The sequence below is a fragment of the Gorilla gorilla genome, chromosome 3 (assembly GCF_029281585.2).
Source record: "Gorilla gorilla gorilla isolate KB3781 chromosome 3, NHGRI_mGorGor1-v2.1_pri, whole genome shotgun sequence".
In the NCBI taxonomy this organism is placed as follows: Eukaryota; Metazoa; Chordata; class Mammalia; order Primates; family Hominidae; genus Gorilla; species Gorilla gorilla.
The window spans coordinates 105,221,995-105,249,785 of NC_073227.2; the positions used below are offsets into that span (position 1 = coordinate 105,221,995).

The window sequence follows — 27,791 nt, forward strand, 5'->3', positions numbered from 1 at the left end:
CATTGACTAATTCCTACACTGGAGGAGAAGAAAACTGCCATAGAAGGCACTTATTCAGATAACAAAATTAGAAAATGGAAGATTAAAGTAATGTAAGAATGTTAAGTCTACTTAAGTTTTTAGCTAATGTAAGAGATGATCCTTATTCTTAGAAATCTACACAAAAACATTTAGGACTAAAGGGCCATAATATGTTCAATGTAACTCTCAAATGGCTAAATGAAAAGAATAAATGTATGCATGCATGTATATTTACAAATATATATATATAAACATGCACAAAGTGAGAAAGAGTAATAAAGCATTTGGGACAAATGGCTAACAATAGATGAATCTGGATAAAGGGCAACTGGATGCTCTTTATATTATTTTTGCAACTTTTATGCAAGTTTGAAATTATTTCCAAAAAAATCATTATATTCAGGAACTAACACATTATTTTTCTCCCTAAAATCTGTTCCTTCTTTTATAATTCCTACACAGCTGAACAGCACCAGTGCCAACTAGTCATCCCACTAGAAACTTGACAGTTAACCTAGATTACTCAATAGTTTCATCATTTCCTTCCGATTCTATAACTCCCACAACCCAAAGGAGAATTTCCTAAGGGAATATCATTAATATGACCTTTTTTTTCCTCCAATCATACCAAATTGGTGTAGGACCTAATCACTTAGCATTTCTCGTCTGATTTACTGCTACAATCTACTACTGATCACCGTTCCTCCAGACTTGGCCCTAAATCCTTCTACACACTGCTACAGAGTGAATTCCCCCAGTGAAATTTGAATATGTCACTCCCTGTATTTCTTAATTTGTCCCAAATATAGGTAGGAAAGAACTTAATGGATTAACTTGAAAAAAACCCAACACTAATAAAATATATTATTTTGGATCTTCAGAAGCAAATAAGCAAAAATTACTGCCCAGAGATTTAAAAAGCTAGTATAACGTAATTGATATAGTCATAAAACAACTGCAAGAGCCTTCTCGGACCCAATCTTAAAGCAACTGCTATTAAGCAATATGTTCAGTGCCTTTTATACAAATAACATAAGAACCCTGGAAGAAGGAAAGGTAATTAAAAGCATAGAAGGGAAAAGAAATTTAAGGAAAAGAAGGGAAGGAAAATAAATGGGAAAGTAGAAAATTGAAAAGAAGGGAAGGAAAAAGTTAAAAAGGTAAGGGAAAAGAAAACTCTATTAGTAAAACAGAGATTTGTCTAGTGTTAAAATGTTAGCATTTTAAGAATTAACTAACCCTCTCTCAATTATTCCTAATGAAACAGCAAGCATAATCAGAGAAAAGTATTTTTATATGTCTTCATCAATATCTGACATTTTATCAAATGTTACTTGAGGACAGTATTATTCATAATCAATATATATTCTATTATTTATAAGCAAATATGGAACCAAGTTTCCATTGCTTTCTTTTTTTTTTTTTTTTTTGAGATGGAGTCTCACTCTGTCGCCCAGGCTGGAGTGCTGTGACACAATCCCGGCTCACTGCAACCTCCACCTCCCGGGTTCAAGCAATTCTCTGCCTCAGCCTCCCTGGTAGCTGTGATTACAGGCACCTGCCACCACGCCCGGCTAATTTTTACATTTTGAGCAGAGACAAGGTTTCACCATCTTGGCCAGGTTGGTCTTGAACTCCTGACCTCGTGATCCACCTGCCTTGGCCTCCCAAAGTGCTGGGATCACAGACATGAGCCACCGCGCCTGGCCTGCTTTCATTTTTAGATTTTCAATTTCTCAGTTCAAGGCATCAATATATAACTATACATTTATTGTATATAAAAATATACACATATATAGCATATATGTATAATATACATAAAGTTACACAATATATATCTGTATCCGGATTCTAGCATTCTACTTGAGCACCTACACCTGTAGATTTTAGCTATCAGTATAAGGTTTTAAGTAACTTTTATGTTGAATGTCAAGTTGCACAATAACAACAACTAGATTTTATAAATATAAACATTTATTGATATTTTACACTGAGAATATAAAATACAACAGATAGCCAAATACACATTAAAGAGTCTCCTCAGGACAAAAAGCTTGCTTCTTATATTTCTTCTCCAGTTTACAGAAGGAAAAGAAAACAAACTAAACACAGGCAATAAACATGTCACACTACGGCCTCCTCTCCCCACAAAAAGTTGTTTTAATCATCACATTCATTTAGTCTTTTTATAACAAATAACACTTGTTCTTTAAACTTTAATTTATTAAATTGTAAGTGTGAGTAGTTGTGTGTCAGGACAGGCAGAGTAAAGGATCAAAGATCAATTCAGTCTATAGCTGGGCTCTTTTGTTGGATTTCTATAGGTCTAAGCACGTAAATATGGCCAACAGTACAGCAAGAAATTTTTTTTTTTAATCTTATTGCTTTTACCGAGGCAAAGTCTGTTTTGTTGTTTTTGCTGCTGTTTTTTGAGACAGGGTCTCGCTCTTCTGCTCAGCCTGGAGTGCAGTGGCACCATCAAAGCTCCCTGCAACCTCAGCCTCTTTGACTCAAGGGATCCTCCTGCCTCAGCCTTCTGAGTAATTGAGACTACAGGTGTGCGCCACCATGCCAGTGATCCCCCTGCCTCAGTCTCCTAAAGTGCTGGGATTATAAGCGGGAGCCACCACACCCAGCCAAGGAATCCCATATGCAACAGAGTTATTTAATTTACTCTTTGTACATTGCTTAAAGCATTAAATGATAGCTAAAAATCGAAGTGTTTGGCCTATCTTCTATTCAGCTGGGACACATGCTGTGAGATCTTTGAACTTACAAAAGCAGTTAGCCTGTCTCTTTCGGTTTGCAAATAATGAGGACAAAATCATCATAGTCTTTTGAGGTAAATGAGTTAAGAATATGACACCCCAAAATGCCATTCTGGCATATTGACTATTTAAGTTAAAGGCACTTAAAAAAACAGCAGGTACAAGAAGATCATTCTGAGCATGCTGTTTCTTAAAAGTAGGAGATGAAATTCCCATGTGAAAGATGCCCTTCCTATACTGCAAAGAAAACAGCATTCTTATCATCAAGAATAAAAAGTTGAGGCCAAAGGAAATCTGGACAAACAACTGTTACACAAATTCTTATCATCCCAACCACTTCTCTGCCCACTTGACTACCCTAGCCCAAGCCCCACTGCCTTATCACATTTTTTGCAAGTTACTGCTTTTTGTCCAATTCAGTATATAAGTGTTTGTCTCTCACTGCTTGTTTGGGTCTTCATTTCTTTATGGGGCTCCTATGCCACATAAAGCTTTTATTAAATAAATGTGTATGCTTTTCTCCTGTTAATGGCAATTTAATTCTTGGGCCCAACTATTACCCTAAGAGGACAGAGGTGAAATTTTGCCTCTCCTACAGGGGAAGAGATTTTTAATAAAGTTCTTATTAATCTCTAATGCTAATAAGCATTCTCAGTAGCTGGTTCTATACACCATGCCCCAAGCATGAAAATAAAACTTCCAGGCCAGATATGATGGCTCATGCCTGTAATCCCAGCACTTTGGGAGGCTGAGGCAGGTGGATCACCTGAGGTTAGGAGTTCAAAACTAGCCTGGCCAACATGGTGAAAACCCTTCTCTACTAAAAATACAAAAATTAGCCAGTTGTGGTAGTGTGCACCCATAGTACCAGCTACTCGGGGATGCTGAGGTGGGAGAATCGATAGAGCCCAGGAGGTCAAGGCTGCAAATAGTCATGATTGTGAGTTAGATATTATTTTCCCTAATGCCAAACTGCAAAAACTGTAATCAGCTTATTTTTTTGTTAATAGAAACATTTACATAAATAAATTCCTACAAGCTACATTAATGGGGGAAGCACTCAGGCTATAAATATACGCATTCACATAGGCACAGTGATTTAGGGCACAGCCCTAAGAGATTAAAGGAATCTTTTTTCTATACAAAAAAAATAATTGCAATGTTTTAATACCTAACAATTAGATCTATTTTCTTAAAAAGCAGATTTCTGAAAAGTTATTTTCTAGCATTTACAATATTTCTTAGGATACTATCATTGCAGATGTTTCTACAATGTAAAATGAATAGAAATACATACACGGCTTTATATCCATATTCTATTTCCTAGGCATTGGCTAATTTTTCTGTGTAGGACTTTATTCTTTACAAAGGCATTTTACATTTAGTTGACCATTTAACTTGATCCTCACAATAACCCCGTGTGAAGAAAGCTAACATATGCCAAGTACCTACCATATGCCAGGCTCCACTCAGCGTTTTACATGAACTATCTCTTTAATCCTAACAACAATCACATGAAGTAGATACTATCAATTCCATTTTTACAAAACAGAACATTGAGAATAAGAGAAGTTAAGTAGCCCAAGGTCACATGCTAGAAACCAGAAAAACCAGGCTTTAGAAACAGGTCTGTCTGCCTTATACTCAATCCTCTGCTCTTTCACCTACACATTGTTGTTCCATCATCATAAAGGAGTAAACAGTCAGAGGAAAAGGTATACTTGAACAAGGCTGCTTAGCTAGTATGTGGTATGAACATCATTTAAAACTAAAATCCTCTGCTTCTAAAACTTTTCCTATTATAGTACCTTCCAACTACAGAACCTACACAATCATTATAAAGCATAAAGATATAGCCAAAGTATAAGATCATGGCTCCAAATTTGCCCTTGAAAATTTGCAAGAACCAGTACAATATACTATTACATGTATACTTCCATGGAAAACCTCATACCTACAAAAGGTTTAATGCTCACAATCTCCTTTGTTTTTTAGTAGCAGTTAAGCTCAGAAGAGAAAATCTAAAGGTGTTTCTTCATTCATTCAGCTACTTAGCTAGCACAGAATGGACATCTAACCCTCTAGGTGCTGAGGACTGTGATTTCCAAGTCTCTTCCCTCTTTATTAAGTAACTCACCGAGCATCATGCCTCAGTGCCATAAGCATTTCCTTTAACCTCTTTCTTTTCCTATTATTTTTCCAATTTCTACTCTATTAGCCTCAAAGAAACCTCTCTTAATTGTTCTCATTTGTTAACTTCAACCAAGTAATAACTACTTCTAGTCACTATCTAATGCCCTGGGAAGTTTTTAAAAAAATATCTCATGTGGCTTGCTGCTCCCATGGCAGGAATACTTTCTGACTTCACTAGGCAGACCCAGGAAGAAACAAATGGACAATGTGGATTTTTACAAGAAAGTTGGTCTGGACTCTTCAAAAAGTCAGTATTATTAAAAAAGAAAGGAAGAGAGAAAGAAAAAGAGAGGAAGAGTGAAAGACAAACAGGATAAGGGAAACTAATCTAGATTTTTTAAAGAATAAAGAGCACATAAGCAAATGCAATATGTGGACCTTAACTAGATTGTTGTTTGAAAAAAGCTATAAAGGAAGTTTTGAGGACAACTGGAGAATTAAGATATGGACTGAATTTAACACAGTATTATTGTTCTTTTTTACATATGGTAATTAATACAGTGGTCATGTAAACAACATCCTTTATTTCTAGAAGATGCATATTAAAGTATGAAGTTTTTAAGAGTGAAATGTCATAAGGTCTGAAATTACTTTCAAATGGTCCAGCAGTGCCACACCCCTCTCTAAAATGTACATATTCCACAAGAATATATGTGGCAAAATGTTGGTAATTATTGAGTCAAGGTTGAAGGTGTTTGGATGTTCACTGTATTATTCATTAAACATTTCTGCATGTTTAAATTTTTCAAAATATAAAATTGGGTTTAAAAAGGTAAGGGAGAGACTAAACCATTGGGCAGTCTATACTTGTTTTCAGATTTCTTTGAAATGGAGTCTCCCTCTGTCACCCAGGCTAGAGTATAGCATGATGTCGGCTCACTACAACCTCTGCCTCCCGGGTTCAAGCAATTCTTGAACCCGGGAGGCAGAGCTTTCAGTGAGCCAAGATCGCACCACCGCACTCCAGCCTGGGCGACAGAGCGAGACTCCATCTCTAAAAGAAAAAAAAAAAAATCAATGTGATGTGGCCATACAAACATCAGGCTCTGTTTAATAAATCAAAAGTCTATAGAAAAAGGAAAAAAGTTTCACAACAGAAGATAAAGTGGTGATTAAAAAGATTAGTGTTTCTAAGACCGAAATTTTAAGTATCACTTCTTCAAATGAAAGAAAATTGAATTAGATTTTAAAATCCCAAAACTCTAGTAATACAATTTTATTTTGCTACATATTTTTTCTGATTATAAAAACTTTTTATACTTTGTAATTTAAACTTCACATCAAGTATCTTTACTCATTTACATTTTCCTGAGTTCCCTTCCAGCTTTTTAAACTCTCTCAACACATGTTTTCTTTCTAATACATTTGACACAGACTTTCATTTCTGGGTGATGTTTTTCTAAATCATAAAATTTGCAACATTATTTTCCTCAAATAGTCTAAAGCCTAAAATCTAGTCATAAATCTATGCAGTTCCAGAAGTTTTCATAATAAAAAGGAGGTATATTATAAAACAGAACTTTCAGCTCAGTATCCTGGTAACAGCATCCTAAGAGCATAAGCTTAAACCTTCCCCTTTGCCATAATCAATTCAACAGACCTTCCCCTCTGCCATAATCAATTCAACAGAGTTTTTTCTAAGAAAAAAATTATCAATTGTTCAAAGATAAGAATGCCTTCCCCAGTCCACTACAGGCATACCAAAACAAAGTCTTAAGTTTTTGTATGATTTCTGCTAACCCTGCTAACAAGTAAAAAGGAATATCACATAGAAATCCTATTAAATTATGTTTACTTAATTTCTGTATACTATGACTTAAACGTCCAAATCTAGTAAGAGTTAAAAATGTCTCAACATTTCTAACAATGAGGTGTTTGTTTACTATTAAATGTATTCTATTTACAGTAATTCACAAATAATAAACAAGTACTTATAAAAATAAACAACCACTTGTAAAATCACGTAAAAATCATGTCATCATATGCTTAAGAAGTCATGCTCCATCTAACCTAATGAAGTTTTTAAAAACAACCTTTTCTCCATGAACTTGAGATATTTAGACTAAATTTACTAAAGAAATGTTGTTCCATATGTTACATACACACACACAGACACACACACACCTTATAGATTAACTCCTACAGATAATGCCAACTAGGTCAAATTTCACTTCCAGAAACACAACTATACAGCCTTCCATAAGAAGAATTACAAAAAGAACCCATAAAATAAGTTTCCAAATATGATGGTGGTTGATTTGGAGTATCAACATGACTGGATTAAGGGATACCCAGTGAAATGGTTTGGCTTTGTGTCCCCATCCAAATTTCACCTTGAATTGTAATCCCCATAATCCCCATGTGTCAAGGGCGGGGCCAGGTGGAGGTAACTGGATCATGGGGGAGGTTTCCCCCATGCTGTTGTTGTGATAATGAGTGAGTCTCAGGGGATCTGATGGTTTTATAAGTGTCTGGCATTTCCTCTGCTGGCATTCATTCTCTCTCCTGCTGCCCTGTGAAGATGTGCCTTCAGCCATGATTTTAAGTTTCCTGAGGCCTCCCCAGCCATGTGGAACTGTGAATTAATTAAAGCTCTTTTCTTTATAAATTACCCAGTCTCAGGTATTTTCTCATAGCAATGTGAGAATGAACTAATATACCCAGATAGCTGGTAAAGCAGTAATTATTCTCAATGCTTCAGCAGGCATTGAGCTCATCCCGTTTCTGCTGAAAGACAAAACCAGGTGGTATGGAATTTGTTTAGAATCATTGGGGTGTCCCAGGTGTGTCTGTGAAGGTGTTTCCAAAGGAGATTGACATTTCAGTCAGTGGACTGAGTAAGGAAGATCTGCCCTCAATATGAGTGGGCACTGTCAAATCAGCTGGGGACCCAGATGGAACAAAAATGCAGAAGAAGGGTGAACTTGCCCTCTTTTCTGAAGCCAGGATGCCCTTCATCGTGTGTCCCTGAACATCAGAGCTCTTTGTTCTCTAGCCTTTGGATTCTGGGACTAGCATCAACCCCTCTCCCTCCTCCGTGCTTGACTCTCGAGCCCTCGGCCTTGGACTGAGAGTTACAGCATTGGCTTCCTTGGTTCTGAGGCCTTTGGACTTGGACTGAGTCATGCTACCAGCTTCCCTGGTTCTCCAGCTTCCAGACAGCCTATGGTGAGACTTCTCAGTCTCCATAATTGACTAAGCCAATTCCCCTAATAAATCCTTTCTCATATATATCACTATCTAAATATATATTCAATCGATAGCCTGTCTCTTGGGTAACCCTGACTAAAACACTATGGATTTTTCCATCAGTGTAAATGGTAAGAACTGCTAGCTGGATGATATGGTATATATGATTGTACCACTACATTCTGTAAAAGTAACTGTAATTGAGCAGTACCCTTGGCCAGTTTGGTGTATTAAATACCCTCACATATGGCACCTAATTCCTAATACTTTATAATACCTTAGTTGTTGAAAATGACCACAAACAAGTTGATAAAATTAAGGTAATCTTAATAACCTCAGACCTCTTACTCTTAAATGTTTTCAGGGAAATGAGATTAGACCTCTGCATATTTTATGAGAAATATCATGTTAATAACGTAGTGAAGTGAAAAGTCACGTGCCACTTGAATAAGTCTACACAGGACCAAAACATATCTCATTTTATACATACTAGTACAGCCTCAAAAGTGGCTCCCAATGACCCTACCTCCTGGTATTCACACCCTTGTGTAATCCCCTCTCCTTGAATGTGGGCTGGACCTAGTGAATCACTCCTAATAAACAGAATATGGAAAAAGTGAATGCATGCCACTTTCAAGACTATATTACAAAAACACTGTGCCTTTCATCTTGGTCACCCTCTCTTGTTAGCTTGCACTAATGGAAGTTGATGCCATGTTGTGAGCTGCCCTACAGTAAAGGCTCAAGTGGCAAGGAACTGAAGTTAGCTCCTCAAAAACAGCCCACTAAGGAACTGGGTCCCTTAGTTCAACCATCAGTGAAGAACTAAGTGCTGCCAATAATCACATGATTGAATTGGAAGCAGATCCTCCCCCAGGACCTTCAGATGACACCACAGGCCTAGCAGACATGTTAGGTGCAGCTTTGTGAGAGATCCTGAGCCAGAGGACTCAGTTAAGCTGCACTCAGATCCCCGATCAACAAAAACAGATAATGGTTGCAGTTTTAATCTGAGAAGTTTTGGGGTAATTTGTTATGTAGGGCAATAGATTGAATTGCGCCCCCCCCCCCCCAAATTCATATGTTGAAATCCATACCGTCAGTACCTCAAAATGTGACCTTTGAAGCTAGGGTCTTTAAAGAGGTAATCAAGTTAAAATGAAGCCATCAGGGTGGGCTCTAATCCAGTATGACTGGGGTCCTTAGAAATCTGGACACAGGATCAGGCATGGTGGCTCACGCCTGTAATCCCAGCACTTTGGGAGGCCAAGGCGGGTGGATCACCTGAGGTCAGGAGTTCGAGAACAGCCTGGCCAACGTGGCAAAACCCTGTCTCTACTGAAAATACAAAAAATTAGCTGGATGTGGTGATGCACATCTGTAATCCCAGCTACTTGGGAGGCTGAGGCACGAGAATCGCTTGAACCCAGGAGGCGGAGGTTGCAGTCAGTCAAGGTCGCACCACTGCACTCCAGCCTGGGCAACAAGAGAGAAACTTCGCTTAAAAAAAAAAAAAAAAAAATCTAGACACAAGAGACATGCATAGAAGGAAGACCGTGCAAAGAGACACAGGGAAAAGATGGCCACCTAAAAGCCAAGAAAACAGGACTGGAACAAATCCTTCCTTCACAGGCCTCAGGAGCCAACCCTGCAACACTGGCGTCAGACTTCCAGCACACAGACTGTGAGACCATAAATTCCTGTCATTTAAGCCACCCACTTCTTAGTACTTTGTTACAGCAGCCCTCACAAACTAATATATGTGGCAATAGATAACACACATACACTTAATTCAAAATAACTTCTATCAACAATACCAAAATTAGCCTCCATTTAGGACTCAAGTAGATGCCCAAAGGTCTTTATTAAGAAAAAAGATATTAGTCCATACCGGAAAATCTTAGGGCCACAGATATTTTAGTGAGCTGGGACCTCTGCAGTCATATAATCTAATCTACTCATTTCAGAAATTGATGATGATAATAATAATGATGTGCCAGGAACACATACATTAATTCTTTATAATAATACCATGAGCTACCACTATTATCCACTCCTTTTTTAAGATGTAGAAATTGATGTCCAGAAGTAAAGGTCACAAAGCTAGTATGTGGCAATGCCGGATCAGAATAAATTGAGGTGCACAGAGAAAAAGTAATTTACCCAAAATCATAGTTGGCAGCTCAGCTGGGTACCTAATAGTATGTCTCCTATATTCAAATCTTTTTTCTCAAAAAGTCAAATGAAAAAGGTTTCCTTTCTCAAAATATCTTATTGCACTGTACCATTTTATTCATGACAGTCAAATAAATGTCAATCAACTGGTGAAAGGATATACAAACTGTGGACTATCCAAACAATGAAATACTACCCAGCATTAAAAGGATCAGAAGTTTTATCCTTTTTAATGCTGGGTAACACAGATGAATGCAATAACATGGATATAACTTTAAAGTATTACAATATTCCCCCTTTATCCATGATTTCACCCTCCACGGTTCATTACCCACAATCCAAAAATATTATATACAGTAAGATATTTTGATAGAAACCACATTCACATAACTTTCACTGCAATATTTGTTATTATAATTGTTATATTTTATTAGTAGTTATTATTGTTAATCTCTTACTGTGCCTAATGTATAAATTATACTTTGTTACAGGCAAGTATGTATAGAAAAACATAGTATACATAGGGTTCCCTACTATCTGTGGTTTCAGTCTTCCATTGGGGGTCTTGAAACATATCCCTCTCTGATAAGGGGAGACTATCGCACATGTGGAAGAAGTACTACTACATCTTATTATTAGTTATCCACATTTTAGTAGGAATAAGTGAGATCTTTTTCAGAGAACAGTCTTTAAAACAAAGAAAGCCAATGCAAAGCTTTTAAATTACCATGCCCTAAGCCACAATTTGTCTAAAGGTATCTGATTGAGGAATCAGAGTCTGTTCCGGCAAGTCAGTATTGAGTGCTTAGTTAGCCTTTCTTTGGGATCTGGATTATAAGGTATTATGCTTGGGAGGCAGTGGCAAGCAGGCTTCACCTCACAAAGAACAGCAACATGATGATAGCTAGTTCCCAAAGAGAGAGAGAAGAATGAGATGAACATGCAGAGAAGAGACACTCTGCTGAGAGCCTGCGGGAAATCTGATTGTCTTTAGTCCTGGGTTCTTATTTGCAGTCCAGCTGCATTTCTGTTCTTGGATCCTGTGACATCTACTGGGACACTCCAAAAGTTTTCCCATTTTTGGTTAAAATAATTTGATTACTTGCAATCAACAGAGAACCAACATGATCAAAAAGGTACCCTCTCTAAAGCTGAAGAACATTACTGAAAAACTAATAACCTCATGTAAAAAATAAACTTTTTAATAACAACAAAGTAAAGTAAAGCATTAAAACTAAGGGTAGCCACAGTACTCTCAAGGGCCTCACAAGACAGTTTATTCCTTAAATTAGTCACTCAAAGAAACCACAATACAATGGATTAAAGAGTTTCAAAGCATGTGCTTTAAAAACAACTACATTTTTCCAGGAAAAAACAAGAGGAAATGATGCTTTAAAAATATGACTTTCATCATCTGTAGGTACCTACAAGAAAAGTAATATTGATTTACAGCCAAAATTGAAACTGAAGATAACTTATTCTAATGTAGCCCTGTTTTGGTGCAGAAAACTAAGAGCCAACAAGCAAAGAAGGCTTGCCTAAGCTTACCAGTCATCAGTGGTAAAGGACGGTTGAAACCCAACTCCTGAATCACAAGTCACTGGTCTTGCGGCTACACAATAATGCAGCAAAGACAATCACAATTCTGTTACTGGCTCCTTTTTCAACAAAAAAAAACAATCCTAAAACTGACCTGATTCTCTGTTCTGGGCTGGCATGAACCTGCTTAGAAATGATAAGAATGGCAGGCACTTTCTTCCTGAAGCAGACGTGGAGAAGTATTATACCTGATGAAGGAAAGGAAAAGAAAACTCAGTTTATGTTCAGAATATACATCATGAGTCATTCATATTCTACTGATTCTCTTTACCTCCTTACTTGTTGTCTTGCTTGTTTAATAATGGAACATATAGCACTTTATTTAAAATAGATTAAATTTGCTATTAAAGATCCATGAAAAATATAAAGTTATTTAAAGCTGGTCTCTACAGACCATCTGATTTCACTTCTTCATTTTACTGATAAGGAAACTGTGACCTGGAGAAATTATGCAAAGAATCAATGACAACACAGCTACTTAGTGTTAGAGCCAGATTCAGAACTCAACCCTTACCACTTCCAGTCCAGTACTCATTTGTACATCACAGACCACACAGACCCTTTTCTTGGAGAAAAAATTCATGCTATTTCTCTAGGTGTATTTGTCATGCATCTCAAGATAAATGCGGTATAGAGCTGAATTGATTTGTTCTAAATTAAAATTTTAAAAATTGCTGCCTCATTCAAAGGTCATACTCTAGTCTCAAGTTATTTGGGTTGTCTTATACAGGACATACAAATGTTTCCTTTCATTTACCAGTCAATATTTCAATATGAAAACATTAGCATATGAATCATGAGATCTAGTTTCTAGGCCTCTAGTAACTCTGCTCTCAACAAGTTCTACAGTGTAGTCAAACACATTTTGGTCCTAAAGTTCTTTAATTCAAAAAGGAGGAGCCTGGACTAATTCCTAGGGGCCTTCTAACTCTAAAATGTTATACCAAAGAATAGCATCATCTTTAATGACATTCGCCTTTTCAGATGAGCTATGTGTTTTTGTTATGTAACTTTATTTGTTAAACTCTTTAATCATATTATTATAGTTCAAACAAAATCATTCAAAATCATTGAAGGCAATATTGCCTTCAATAGACAGGTAATTATTCAAAAACCTAACCAATAATAACCTAGTTTTGCTGGTTTATCTCATTACCTGGCTGGTTCTATTACAGAAACCCAGCTAGAAGTAGGAGAAAAATCCCTCTTTTTAATTTTTATTTTTAATTTGTACCTGTACATAGTAAATATACAGATTTATAGGGTACATGGGATGTTTTAATACAGGCATACAATGTGTAATAATCACATCAGGGTAAATGGGGTGTCCATCATCTCAAGCATTTATTATTTTTTTGTGTTATGAACATTCCAATTATACTTATTTTTAATGTACAAATTATTAACTGTCACCCTAGTGTGCTACCAAATACTAGATCTTATACATTCTTTCTAACTATGCTTTTGAACCCATTAACTATCCCCCCTCTTGCCCCACCCACTACCCTGCCTAGCTTCTGGTAACCATCACTCTATTCTCTATTTATGAGTTCAATTGTTTTAATTTTTAGCTTCCAGAAATGAGTGAGGACATGCAAAGTTTGTCTTTCTGCACCTGGCTTATTTTGCTTAACATAATGTCCTCCAGTTTCATCTGTGTTGTTGCAAACGACAGGATCTCATTCTTTTTTATGGCTGAATAGTATTCCAATGTGTATATACCACAATTTCTTTATCCATTTGTCTGCTGATAGACACTTAGTTTGCATCCGAATCTTGGTTATTGGTAACAGTGCTCATAAATATGGGAGTGTAGATATCTCTTTGATACACTGATTTCCTTTCTTTTGGGTATAAACCTGGTAGTGGGACTGCTGGATCACATGGCAGTTCTATTTTCAGGTTTTTAGGAACCTCCATACTGTTCTCTATAATGTCTGTACTGATTTGCATTCCCATCAACAGTGTATGAGGGTTCCCTTTTCTCCACATCCTTGTCAGCATTTGTTATTGCCTGTCTTTTGCATAAAAGCCATTTTAATGGGACGAGTTGATATCTCATTGCAGTTTTGATTTGAATTTCTTTGATGATCAATGACACTGAGCACCTTTTAATGCATGTTTGTTTGCCGTATGTATGTCTTCTTTTGAGAAATGTCTATTCTGATCTTTTGCTCATTTTTTAAATCAGATTAAGGAAAAGTACTCTTTAAAAGTCTACCTCTTGGGTAGTTTCTAAGAAATATCCTGAATTATTTCCCCAAATCAATGATCTAGTTATTTATCCAGTAAGTTTTTACTGAGTCACTTGCCAGATGGCAGATACATACAGGCTTAATGAGACAGAAAGCTTTAAAACAAGATGATTCTAGTGAAATACTGAGTGCTGTTAGGAATTCAGGTGGCAGTAGAGAGTAGGCAGAATTAATGACATGTCTCCTAAATTATGACTTCAGATTATAGCTTATCTTTTAATATATTAATTATTACATACAAGACATGTCTCCTAAATTATGACTTCAGATTATAGCTTATCTTTTAATATATTAATTATTACATACAACAATTATTTGGAACATTTTAAATTCAAAGCAAAATAATAGAATGAACATCCAGATACCTGTCACCCAACTCAAGAACCTAAGGGTAAGTTATTGGTATTGTTCTACTAATTTGTTCCTCCTCCATTCCATGCTCCACCTCTCTTATCCCCGCCACCCCCTGTAACCGCAATCCTGCATTTTGTGTTTATCATTACTTTGCTTTTTAAACAGTATATCACATAGGTACATCTTCCTGAACAATATAGTGTTCCATTTTGCTTGGTTCTGAAATCTATCAAAACGGTATCAAAATCTATCCTCCTATCTTGTAGGATTTGGTTTTTTAATTCAATATTACGTTTCCAAAACTCACCCACGTTGTTGCATATAGTTGTAGTTCATTCACTTTCACTGCAGAATAATACTGCATTGTACAAATATATCACAATTTAATTATCCATTCTCTTGTCAATAGCTTATTTTCCCCTCCAAGTTTTTTTTTGTTTTGCTATCATGAACATTTATGTTATGAAAGTTCTGACATGTGTCATGTTCCACATGTGTCCGAGTTTCTCTTAAGTACATGCCTAAGAGTTAGGGAGTAATCTTATATTTAATTTTCATGATGATGCCAATTTTTACTTTCCCTAAAGTGTGTTTGGCAATTTATAACTTCACTACCAAAAGGTAGTAGCAGAACTACCACATCTACAGCCTCTCCAACGTGTAGTAATGCCAACTTTTTAATGCTGGGTATAGAATGGCATCTAATTGTGGTCTTAGTTCGCACTTCCTTGTCAATTAATGATGCTGAGTATGTCATGTTTCTTGGCTATCTCATATTTTCTCTTGTATGAAATGCCTATTCATATATTTTACCCATTTTCCTCCTGACTTATTTGCCATTTTCATATTGTTTCATGTGTATTTTATATGTTATTTGGATGCCCATTACTTGGTTTTACCAGTCTTGACCAAAAACAGGCAATTGTTGAGATAAGGGAGCAGAAGCAAAAATAGCAGGTGGCCAGAAAACTGGCAACAGCAAGTTAGAGTACCAATGATTTCCTCAACCCATTTTTTAATATAAATGTAATCTACAGACATCTTAAAGTATCAGAAATCTAAAATAGTATAAAATCACAATCTAGATTTACAATCTTTCATTTTAATATAAACTCAGCCAAGAACAAATGCTACAAAATGATTTCAGTACATTCTAACTACAACAGGTAATATAATATAATTCTCAGGAATCAAGTTTTACACAGGTCACAATTTAGACCACAATTTAAAGTTCCCATTTTGACCCTGACATTTTACATATTTTTACTTCATGCTTTCCTTGCCTCCAATTTAGAGTAAGTCAGTTACATTGTCAGAGGATTAAGTTTAAATGTATATGCACATATGTATAAAAACTAAATTTCAAAATTAAACTGTGTACATTGAAATGCTACAGAAACCTGAATTCCAGACTTAGCTAGATGATTAGCTATATCTCCCCAGCCTATCTATGTCTTCTGAGTTGGTTTTCTTCTATTAATACTTAAAATGGAAATTGTGCTGGGTCTTATACTCTTTGGGCTGGGAGTGGTGGCTCACGCCTGTAATCTCAGCTCTTTGGGAGGCTGAGGCAGGACTATCACTTGAGAACAGCAGTTTGATACCACCCTGGGCAATATAGTGAGACCCCATCTCTACAAAAAATTAAAAAATTAGCTGGGCATGGTGGCAAACACCTGTAGTCCTAGGTACTTAGGAGTCTGAGGCAGGAGGATCACTTAAGTAAAGGAGATTGAGGCCACAGTGAGCTATGAACGTGCCACTGCCCTTCAGCCTGGGTGACATAGCAAGACCCTGTCTCTTTTAAAAAAAATTATTTGGCTTCAAGATCAATGAGAAAATTTTTTTCCAAATAGCCCAGAAAGATTTTGTGGAGTCTCTTTCCAAACTTTATACAAAGTAGACAGTTAAACTAAATAATAACAAAAAATAAATTTTCAAAATTTTTAACAAGCAGTTTTAGAGTCCTCCTAAGGCCTCCCAGGACTCCTGCCAGGTAATCTGATGAAATGCATCATACAAGAAAAAAAAAAAATTCAAAAGCCACAGGCAATCAGAAGAGAACTTCCAGAATCTCTTATGACATTTACCTCCCCACCTGAATCTGTACCCTTTCACTGAATTTCAGGATTCCCATCAAAATCTAACTCCTCTACTTTGCTACTAGATGTTACATGCCTAAAACACCAATGTCATTGCTCTAAGAAATCCCACTTCTCTCTCCTACATCATCAATTTCCTCCTTCCAATAAAGCAAAATCACTGGCAAATACATTTCCAATCATTAGAAAACAAACAACAAAACCTCTCGACTCCTTTTATGCCTCTAGATGATGGCCAATATCTTTGATTCCTTTTTTAGCAAAACATCACAAGCATGTACTCCTTGTCTACAATTATACTTCCATTCAAATTCAACACACTCCAATTAGACTTTTACTACACAACATCACTGAAACTTAAGGTCATCAATTACCTGAATATTGTTAAATCCAAAGGCCTATTAGTTCTCATCTTTCTTGACTTACCTGCAGCATTTGGCATGACATATCACATACTGATACACTTTCTTTTATTGGCTTCCAGAACCAACTCTATTGGTTTCATCCTATCTCACTGACTTCTCCTTGTCAGCGTTCTTTGCTAGTTCCTCCTCTTCTCCTTGACCTTTAAAGTTTAGGTTCTTAGCCTTCTTCTCTAACCCACTGGCAAGTACTATTGACTTTATCTACAAAAATACTGAGAATCTGACCACTTCTCGCCACTTGCATAGTTACTATTTTGGTCAAAGTCTGTATTGTCCCTCACTTGGATTTTTGCCATAGGTTAGTAACTGGCCTCCCAACTTCTACCCTTGTCCTATTTTCAAGTCCTTTCTCATCAAAGTAGCCAGAGTGATCCAGACAACCTAACATAAATCATAAATCGCATAACATCTGCTCCTAAAATCTCCCAGTGGCTTCCCATCTCACTCAAGGTAGGCCATTTTTTTAAAAAATGACATAAAAGAACCTATAAAATTTGGCCCCCATTACCCCTGACTTCATTTCCCACTAACTTCCTTGCCATTCTTTTTACAGGCCAGGCACATCCTTGCCTTGGGGCCTTTATACTTGCTATTCTCTCCCTATATGCTTTTCCAAGAGATGATTACAGTAGACCCTTCCTTATCTGTGTGGGTTGGGGGTTGGATATGTTCCAAGACCCCCAGTACATTTTTCCCCATGCATATATACCTGTGATACAATTTAATTTATAAATTAGGCATAGTACTCTTATGCTTTGGGGCCATTATTAAGTAAAATAAGGGTTATTTGGATATAAGCACTGCGATACTCTGACAGGTGTATTTCCCTTCTATTCCTATTTGTCTATGTCCTTCCATGAAAATGTAAAATCTATGAGGGCAATGGTTTTGTTTAGTTTAATGCTACAGCTCCAATGCCTAGAAAAGAATCTGGCACATAGCAGGCATCCAATTAACATTTTTTAAAATAAATAAACAGTTACTCTCTTAAGGCTAAAAATGGGAATCTTTCCTAGTTTATAAAACAAGATAATCTAAATAATCGGGGTACAACAACTAGATTTTTGATGTAAAAGAATCATTCTAAAATTTCTTCAAAAGATAATTGATAATGATGATAACCTCGAAATATTTTATTAGACATTGTAACTGATACTTCCATAAATTTGATAAATTAACAAATAGTTCCCCTTATAATTAGGTTTTAGACTCTGGCCGTCCACAGAATGACTCATTTCTTTCCCACTAACTGCTGTCATATTTAACAATGGTTGGCATGCAGGGCCGTAACACCAGCACACAGGAAAATATTACAAAAATGTTCATTCCAAACTGGTTCCAGAGAAAGAACCAAGCTCTTTATAAATGAGGAAAGTCTAAAAATAAAGGGCAGATATTTTTAAATGTTTTCAATATTTTGTTTGAAAATAATTTCAAACTTACAGAAAAGTTAGTAAGAATACAAAAATCACTCATACTCAGATTCAGCCATTACTAATGTCACCTCTTTACTTTTACATTTGTGCTCCTGAGCTTTTACACTTTCTTGCATTCATACACACACATGCACACATACACTTTTTTTCCTGGAGCAAATGAGAATAAACTATATACATCAAGCCCTTTCCTCCTCTTCTTCCAATGTGCGTTTCTTTAGCAATACTTTCTCTTATAAGGAAAGCACAGTGATCAACTTCAGTAATTATAACATTGTTACAATATTTTTATCTATTCTATGGTCTATATTCCAATATTCTAATTTTTCAATTGATCCAATAACATCCTGCATGGTATATTTTCCCCCATTCAGTAAAAGATCCAGTCTAGGGTCAGGTACTGTAGTTAGTGGTTCTCTCTTCTATGCCTCCTTTAATTTGGAACACTTCCATAGCCTTTCTTTCTCTTTTATGACACTGACTTTTTTAAGGACCACAGTTCCCTCCCCGCTTTTTAAAGTAGAACATTCCTTATTTTGCACTTGTCGAATGTTTCCTCATGATTAAATTCAGGTTATGCAGTCTTGGCCAGAATACTACAGAGGAGATGATGTGTCCCCTCAGGGTGTCCTATCTGGAGTCACATGGTGACCATCTGCCCCATATTGTTGTTGGATCGCACCAATGCATAATCACTATATTATCCCTTGCAATTAGTACACAGTCTGCGGGGTGATGCTTTAAGACATTGAAAATATCCTGCTTCTCATCAAAATTTCTCCCTCATTTAGTTATGACTCTTGCCCTACATAATATCTATTACGCTGGCTACAAAATAATGATTTTTCCAACTCTAAAGCTCAGAGTCCTACTTGAAGAAAGAGGCTTCCTTTCTCCTCTATTCATTCACTTATTTTTATTATCATTATGGATTTATTCCTATTTCTAATGGTTCATAATTTATTATTATACTTACTTGATTATTAAATTATCTCAAATTTGGCTAGTAGGAATGCCAATAGGCTTCTTGTGACATGTTCTTATTTTAAAAAAAAAAAGTTTCTATTTTCTCGCATTAAAAAATAATCCAGGCTCACATGGTATGTGCCCTACCCTATCCTAGAATCATCTATTTCTGTGAGGAGCTCTGGTTCCTTTGACTTGAGAATGGTATTACAGAATTCTAATTCCAAGAATTTGGAGTTAGGTATGCTCTTTGCCTCTTAGCCTTTTTACTGGACAGAGCTAGGAAACGTATGAATGCAAATACACACACAAATTTATGTGCATATGTCTGTACATGCAATTACATGTACACATATATTGGCTTAAAACATAATGAACTCACACTGATACCTTCACTTCCAATCCACCTGCACAGAATTTATTTTGCCTTCTCCCACCTCATATTTGTGTGTCTCTCCTTCTTCAGGGAGAACCCTCACTCCAACAACCTCAAAACATTTACTCAATCCCCAACACACCTAAAAAGTCCCAGAAGTGCTATGTCCATATCACTATGAAAAGTAAACCTAATAGAATGAGTTCAAGAGTTGCCTGCAACCCGTCTCTTTCAACTCTACCCAAGCTGAGGGTATATGGTTATAGTTATAGTACCATGTTATTAGTAATAAATTACTCAGATTTACTCTTTGTTCCCTCAATGGGGGTACAATACTAATTTAAAATACATTCAGGTTCATTTGTTTCAGTGGATTAGGATTCTCCCCATTTCCGTCCTTATTTTGAATACTGAAAAAAACACACTATGAAAAGCCAAAACTATATTTTTTAAAAAAAGGTTTACTTTGAAGTGTCATTGCCTCCCATAAACCTCTGGCCCCATTACCTCTCACTACCCCTTCTTTTTGTAAAGTCAAGCATATATATGTATGTGTTATTTTCCCTTTTTTCTTACACAAAAGATAGCACACTATATATTCTTGTTTATGCTAACCAGCACAATCCAGATTGAAGAAAGCTCTTCCCAAAGCCTTTTATAAGATACAATATCCTGATATCAAAACCAGACAAAGAGATTAAGAGAAAAGAAGACTAGAAATTTCATATTTTTTGTGAACATAAATGCAAAAACTTTTAACAAAATATAAGGAAACCAAATCTGGCAACATATAAAAGGGGTATTACATCATGATCAAGTGCATTTATCCTGGAAATGCCAGGCTAATTCAATATTCAAAAAATTAACATAATTTACCATTATCAATAAAGATTAAAAACCATATAATCTCAATAGATATTTTAAAAATCACTTGCAAAATTCAACATATATTAATGATAAAAGCTCTACTAAACCAGGAATAGAATGAAACTTACTCAACCTGATAAACAGCCTCTTTAAAACAGATATAGCTAACATCATATTTAGTGAAGAAAGACTGAATGCTTTCTCTTTTTAACATATACTGGAAGTCCTAGCCAGTGCAATAAGGCATGAAAAATAAATAAAAGGCAAAAATGGAATGGAAGAAGTAAAACTGTCTTTATTCCAGGCAGCATGATTATCTATATAGAAAACCCCAAAGAGTCTACCAAAGAAACCTCCCTAAGTTAATAAGGGAACTTAGCAAGACTGCAGTATACAAAGTTCAATATATAAAAATCAATTGTGTTCCTACATATTAACAATGAAAAAACTAAAAGTTATAAATAAAGAGATAGACAGACAGACAGACAGATAGATAGATAGATAGACAGACAGACAGACAGACAGACAGACAGATAGATAGATAGATAGTACCATTTATAATAGCACCCAAAACACATGAAGTGCTGAGGGGTAATTCCAACAAACTATGTGCAAAATCTGTATACTGAAAACTACAAAACAATGATGAAATAATCACTAATGAGATAATCATTGATAACAATGATGAGATAAACCAAAGATGACTTAAGTAAATAGAGAGATATTCTATGTTCATGGATTTGGAGGCAATATACTCAAGGAATCAGTTCTTCCCATATTTACCTACAGATTCAATGCAATCCCAATCAAAATTAGAGTAGACTTTCGTTTTTGGAAATCAACAAGATGACTCTAAAATTTACACAAAAAAGAAATCAAGAATAGTCAAAACAATTTGGAAACAAAATTGGAGGCCTCGTATTACCTGATTTCGAGACTTACTATAAAGCTACAGTAATCAAGATAGTGTGGCAGTGGTAAAAGCACCTAGATCAATGGAAAAGGACAGAAATTCCAGAAACAGATACACACAAACATGGTCAACTGATTTTTGACAAAGATGTCAAGCAATTTAATAGGGAAGGAAAAATTTTCCACTAGCCAGTGCTAGAGTAATCAGATATCCACAAGCCATAAATAAATAAATAAATAAATAAATAAATAAATAAAACTCACAAAAACTTCAATCAACCCACACATCACACTATATATAAAATTTAACTCAAACCAAATCACAGACATAAATGTACAATATAAAACTATAAAACTTCCAGAGGAAAACTTCAGGGAAAATCATTGTTACTTTGAGTTAGGCAAAAAATTCTCTAACAGGATATAAAAAGTAAAAACTATAAAAGAAAAAAACGGGCAAAGTGGACATCACCAAAATTAATTTCTGCTCTTCAAAACACAGTGTTATAAAAATGAAATTAAGCCAAAAACTGGGAGAAAGTATTTGTAAAACACATACCAGACTGGAACCCAAAATATATAATGAATTCTTTAAACAATAAAAAAAAAGCAAACTGATTTTTAAAAGAATAAAATATGTCGACACTTTTAAAAAAAGGATACATACAGCAAACAAGCAATGAAAGCTCACTACCATTATTTATGAAAAGCAAATTAAAACATTTTGAATGCTGCTATGAACATTAGCCTTTTTGTGGACATGTGCTTTCATTTCTTTTATAGATATACTTAGGAATGGAATTTATAGAACCTAATGAATATGTCTGAATTTATGAGACACTAGTTGACTGTTTGCTAAAATGGCTATACCATTTCACCAAGAATGAATGAGAGGAAACTTCTAGTTGCTGCATACCCTTACCAAACTTAACATCATCAGATTTTACATGTATTTGTCATTCACATATCCTCGGTAAAATATCTGTTCAAATTGTTTGTTCATTTTTCGACAGGGTTCTTTGTCTTCTTATTATTGAATTGTGAGAGTTCTTTATATATTCTGGTTCATATCCTTTGCCACGTATGTATATGTTTTGCAAGTATATTTACCAGTCTGTGGCTAACCTTTTTATTTTTTTTTAAATGGTGAAGCATGTTCATTTTGAGAAATTTCATTAAGCTTCAACTTACAATTTGTTTACTTTTACTTACATATATACAGTAAACTTGAACAACATGGGTTTGAACTGTGTTGTCCAATTATATGTGGATTTTCTTCTGCCTCTGCCCCATGAGACAAGATCAACTACTCCTCTCTTCCTCCTCCTCTTCGGCCAACTCAGTGTGAAGACAATGAGGATGAAGACCTTTATGATGACCCACTTCCACTTAATGAACAGTAAATATATTTTCTCTTCCTTATGATTTTCTTAATGTCATTTTCTTTTAACTAACTTTCCTGTAAGAATACAGTATATGGCTGGGTGTGGTGGCTCACACCTGTAATCCAAGCACTTTGGGAGGCCGAGGCGGGCGGATTACAAGGTCAGGAGATCGAGACCATCCTGGCTAACACCCAGTGAAACCCCATCTCCACTAAGAATACAAAAAAATTAGCTGGGCGTGGTGGTGGGCACCTGCAGTCCCAGCTACTCAGGAGGCTGAGGCAGGAGAATGGCGTGAACCAGGGAGGCGGAGCTTGCAGTGAGCCGAGATCACACCACTGCACTCCAGCCTGGGTGACAGAGCAAGACTCCGTCTCAAAAAAAAAAAAGAATACAGTATATAATACATATAACCCACAAGATGTGTATAAATCGACTGTTTATGTTATCAGTAACACTATCAGTAATTAAGTTTTGGGGAAACCAAAAAAGTTATATGCAGATCAACTACACAGGGGGTCACTTCCCCTAGCCCCAACATGGTTCAAAGATCAACTGTACTTGAATAAATTTATTGAAAAACAAAACAAAACAAAAAAAAACTGCTCTTTAAAGGTGACAAAATCATCATCAACTAGTAAATAGCCTAAGGGTGATACAATTTGGCCTACACATACTAAAAACTGGAAAATAAGTCTTTACCAGTTATGAGCCATTCATTGTGTTGGGTCCCTACCAGAGGCACAGACATAAAGCCTAAAATTAGCAAGGAAGAGTAACTGTTGAAGGCCTCCCTCTTGCAATTTGACCTCTGAATTATAAACATTCCAGATTAGGATATATTGCACTTTTTGTTAATTATAGAGCAAATTTTAAATGGAAACTTTAGGTTGATGGGGAAAGCAAAGAAATTCAACTTAAGTATAATTACATGAAAAACTAACTCGTGTAATGATTTTCAATAAGCACCTGATTGTCAAATACATACGCTAAAACAAATAATAAGACTCTAAATATCTTTTCGCTGACTGAATAAATAGCTTTATGAGAGTATTATTTATTAGTCTTTAATTATTCCAAAATTATCACTCCTAACTTTAAGAAGCAAAAATCAGCCAGGCATGGTGGCTCATGCCTGTAATCCCAGAACTTTGGGAGGCTGAGGGGGATGGATCACTTGAGCTCAGGAGTTCAAGACCAGCCTCTACAAACCCATTCTCTATGAAAAAAATTAAAATAAAAAATACAAAAAATTAGCTGGGCATGGTGGTGCACACCTGTAGTACCAGTTACTTGGAAGGTTGAGGTGGGAGAATCACTTGAACCTTGAGGGAGGAGACTGCAGTGAGCCAAGATCTTGCCACTGTACTCCAGCCTGGGCGAGAGTCAGACCGTGTATGAAAAAACAAATAGGCTGGGTGCAGTGGCTCATGCCTGTAATCCCAGCACTTTGTGGGGCTGCGGCGGATGGATCATCTGAGGTCAAGAGTTCAAGGCCAGCCTGGTCAACATGGTGAAACCACGTCTCTACTAAAAATACAAAAAATTAGCCAGGCGTGGTGGCTAAGACAGGAGAATTGCTTGAACCTGGGAGGCAGGTTGCAGTGAGCCGAGATCACGCCACTGCACTCCAGCCTGGGCAACAGAGTGAGACTTCCTCTCAAAAAAATAAAAATAAATAAATAAATAAATAATACATATAGTCACTGGATGTGGCTGAAAGTCTTAAGTTTTGGGAACTTATAGAATATATTATTACTTCTGTAGTAGACACTTCCTGGAGTAGCTGGAAAGCTTATAATCCTTCCCTTTTCTGTGTCATGATCGATGGCCTTGAAAAGATCAAAAGATAAAAAAGAGGGAGATTCTCAGAATAGCTACTTGAATGAACCTCTCACAACAGGGTCACAGTCTTAAAAAATTCCTGTCCCATGTGTATGTTCACCAGAATTCTGCTAACAAATCAAAATACAAAGCCTCTTAGTAATTGAGTGGATAAGATGACCCACATCACAGACCAACTCATACTCCTCCAGCCAGCCTGATCCTTGCTCAGTAGGTTCATGAAAACCACCAGGTGGAAGGAGAAGCAGTTATGCAAGGGCAAATCTGCACGAACTCATTAAGACTGACGTCACTGTCACTACTGTTGAGAACACATTTGCCTGAGTCCCCCATAGAGAGACTACTTCTTAGCAGGTAAATTATAACAAACCCTTTGCATTACAGAAATGGTGATGGCTGGTTTTCACTATAAGAAACACCAATTCTGAATTTGTCTCTGCCAGCACCACCATTCAAGATTAAGTGAATGCTTCATATAAATCACACTCACAGGGCCTCTGATCCAGGAACTCACTTCAAATGGTGATGGGCAGATGCCCAGGGACCTCACTAGTCTTATCAAATAGACTCTTATTCAGACACAGCTGTCCTCACAGAGGAGTAATGGCATTTTGAAGCTTGACATGCAAGTTGTTGCGCCACCTGAAACCTTCTGATATTGGGGTGCTGTCCTACAGTATAAAATAAGCTCTGAACCACCCACTAATATATGATGTCTCCCATCCTCCCATCTCCGGAACACACTGGATGTGGGAACCACGTGGTGATGGTGGAGGTGGTATATTTCATCTGCTTTCAAAGTTTTGCTTCTTGTCTCAAGAACTCTGGAATCTGTTGATCTAGAAATTTTATTTAGTACCCAAGAATGAAATACTTACACCAAGAAACAAAATAACTGTTTTACTCAATTGAAAGCAGAGTTTTACTTCCTCATAACAATAAAAAAACAAGCAAAAATGGAGGCTATAGAATTGACAGAGGTGACTGCTCCTGACCATCAAGGAGAAGACACGTTGCTACTGCACATCTGGGGCTAGGAAGATTATGAGAAAAGAACTGGGGGAATCTCATATTCTCTGGCAGTGCCGTGCACAGTGTTAATGTGAGTGAAAGATTATCACAATTCTATACAGTTGGAACTACCAAACCTCAGACCCTTTCGGGAATGAAGGACTGAGTTAGCTTGCTAGAAATAGAACCCTGATAAGCCAGGACACTAGCAGAAGGTAACAGAAATATGTAATCTGAAGTGAAACAGATTAGGGCTTTGTGCTCAGATGCAAAACTAAGGACTGTGGCCACCATTTATTTCCTTAATAGTCACTGGTGTGTGATAAGTACCCTTGTCTTTCCCTTTAGATACATTTTCTCTTTATTTCCTCTTCCTTTCCCTCAAGCATGCAGATGGCAAGTTGGCAGGAGTTAAATTTAGGTTGTAAAATATCAAGAAAGAATCACAGTGGAACCAGAAGGCAGCATGATATCACTCAGAGTCAGTAGCCCTATGGCACTGCCTCTGGATATGGTACTTCAACTTGCTTTTTGATTTTCTCCCACTAGAAAAACTGCACCAATACATGGGATAGCAGGGTTATCTCTACTAGTGGGGAGGAAAGCAAAGGGAAAGAGACAGGAAAAGCAGTGGTTAAGCTACCAAAGAGTGAGATGTTCTAGACACCTAGGAGGGCTGCACAGCTTTTGACTTCCCCTTCTTTGGGAATGACCCCCAGCACCGAGGTATATTCCTAGCGTGCTATACATCATAAGTCTGCATACCCTGGCTCTAGTACAGACAGACACCTGATCTGAAAGAGGCTAATTTAATCCTTTCGTTTTTTGTTTGTTTTTTTCTGAGACAGAGTCTCACTCTGTCGCCCAGGCTGGAGTGCAGTGGCACGATCTCCGCTCACTGCAAGCTCTGCCTCCCAGATTCATGCCATTCTCCTGCCTCAGCCTCCCGAGTAGCTGGGACTACAGGCACCTGCCACCACGCCTAATTTTTTTGTATTTTTAGTAGAGACGGGGTTTCACCTTGTTAGCCAGGATGGTCTCGATCTCCTGACCTTGTGATCCACCCGCCTCGGCCTCCCAAAGTGCTGGGATTACAGGCGTGAGCCACCGCGCCCGGCCAATTTAATCCTTTCTTGATGGAATATATAAATTGAGGATGCAAGGCAGAGAGAGACTAAATCTTTACAGCAAAGTCACCTTAATAGCAGGAGTCTAGGAAGAAGGTATAAAAATTCCTGCTAGGGGCCGGGCGCAGTGACTTATGCCTGTAATCCTAGCACTTCGGGAAGCCAAGGCGGGTGGATCATGAGGTCAGGAGATGGAGACCATCCTGGCTAACATGGTGAAACCTCATCTCTACTAAAAATACAAAAAATTGGCCGGGTGTGGTGGCACGGGCCTGTAGTCCCAGCTACTCGGGAGGCTGAGGCAGGAGAATCACTTGAACCCAGGAGGTGGAGGTTGCAGTGAGCCAAGATTGTGCCACTGCACTCCGGCCTGGGCAACAGAGCGAGAATCCGTCTCAAAAAAATAATAATAATAATAATAATAATAATAAAAATAAAAAAATAATAAAAATAATAATAATAAATAAATAAAATAAAATAAAAATTCCTGCTAGGCTGGGCGCAGTGGCTCACACGTGTAAACCCAGCACTTTGGGAAGCCAAGGCAGTGAGATCGCTTGAGTCCAGGAGTTCAAGACCAGCCTGAGCAACATATCAAAAAACCCCACATCTACCAAAACAAAAACAAAAACAAAAACAAAAACATTAGCCAGGCATGGTGGCATGTGCCTGAAGTCCCAGCTACTCAGGAGCTTAAGGTGGGAGGACCACTTGAGCCTGGAAGGTAAAGGCTGTAGTGAGTCATAATCATGCCACTGTACTCCAGCCTAGATGAAAGAGTGAGA

The 27,791-nt window shown here is 36.9% G+C and overlaps 1 protein-coding gene across 8 annotated transcripts in view; it reads right to left on the reverse strand.

Annotated features, from left to right (window-relative positions):
* Positions 1 to 27,791, reverse strand: part of WDFY3 (WD repeat and FYVE domain containing 3) — a 295,582-nt gene that overhangs the window by 249,305 nt on the left and 18,486 nt on the right. For 7 of the 8 annotated variants that reach the window (XM_055384561.2, XM_055384570.2, XM_055384567.2 and 4 more), the window contains exon 2: positions 12,040 to 12,133. The exons of the other annotated variant lie outside the window; for it this stretch is intronic. The gene's annotated coding sequence lies outside the window, so the exon portion shown is untranslated. The remainder of the gene's footprint in view (positions 1 to 12,039; positions 12,134 to 27,791) is intronic. 8 annotated transcript variants of the gene reach the window in all.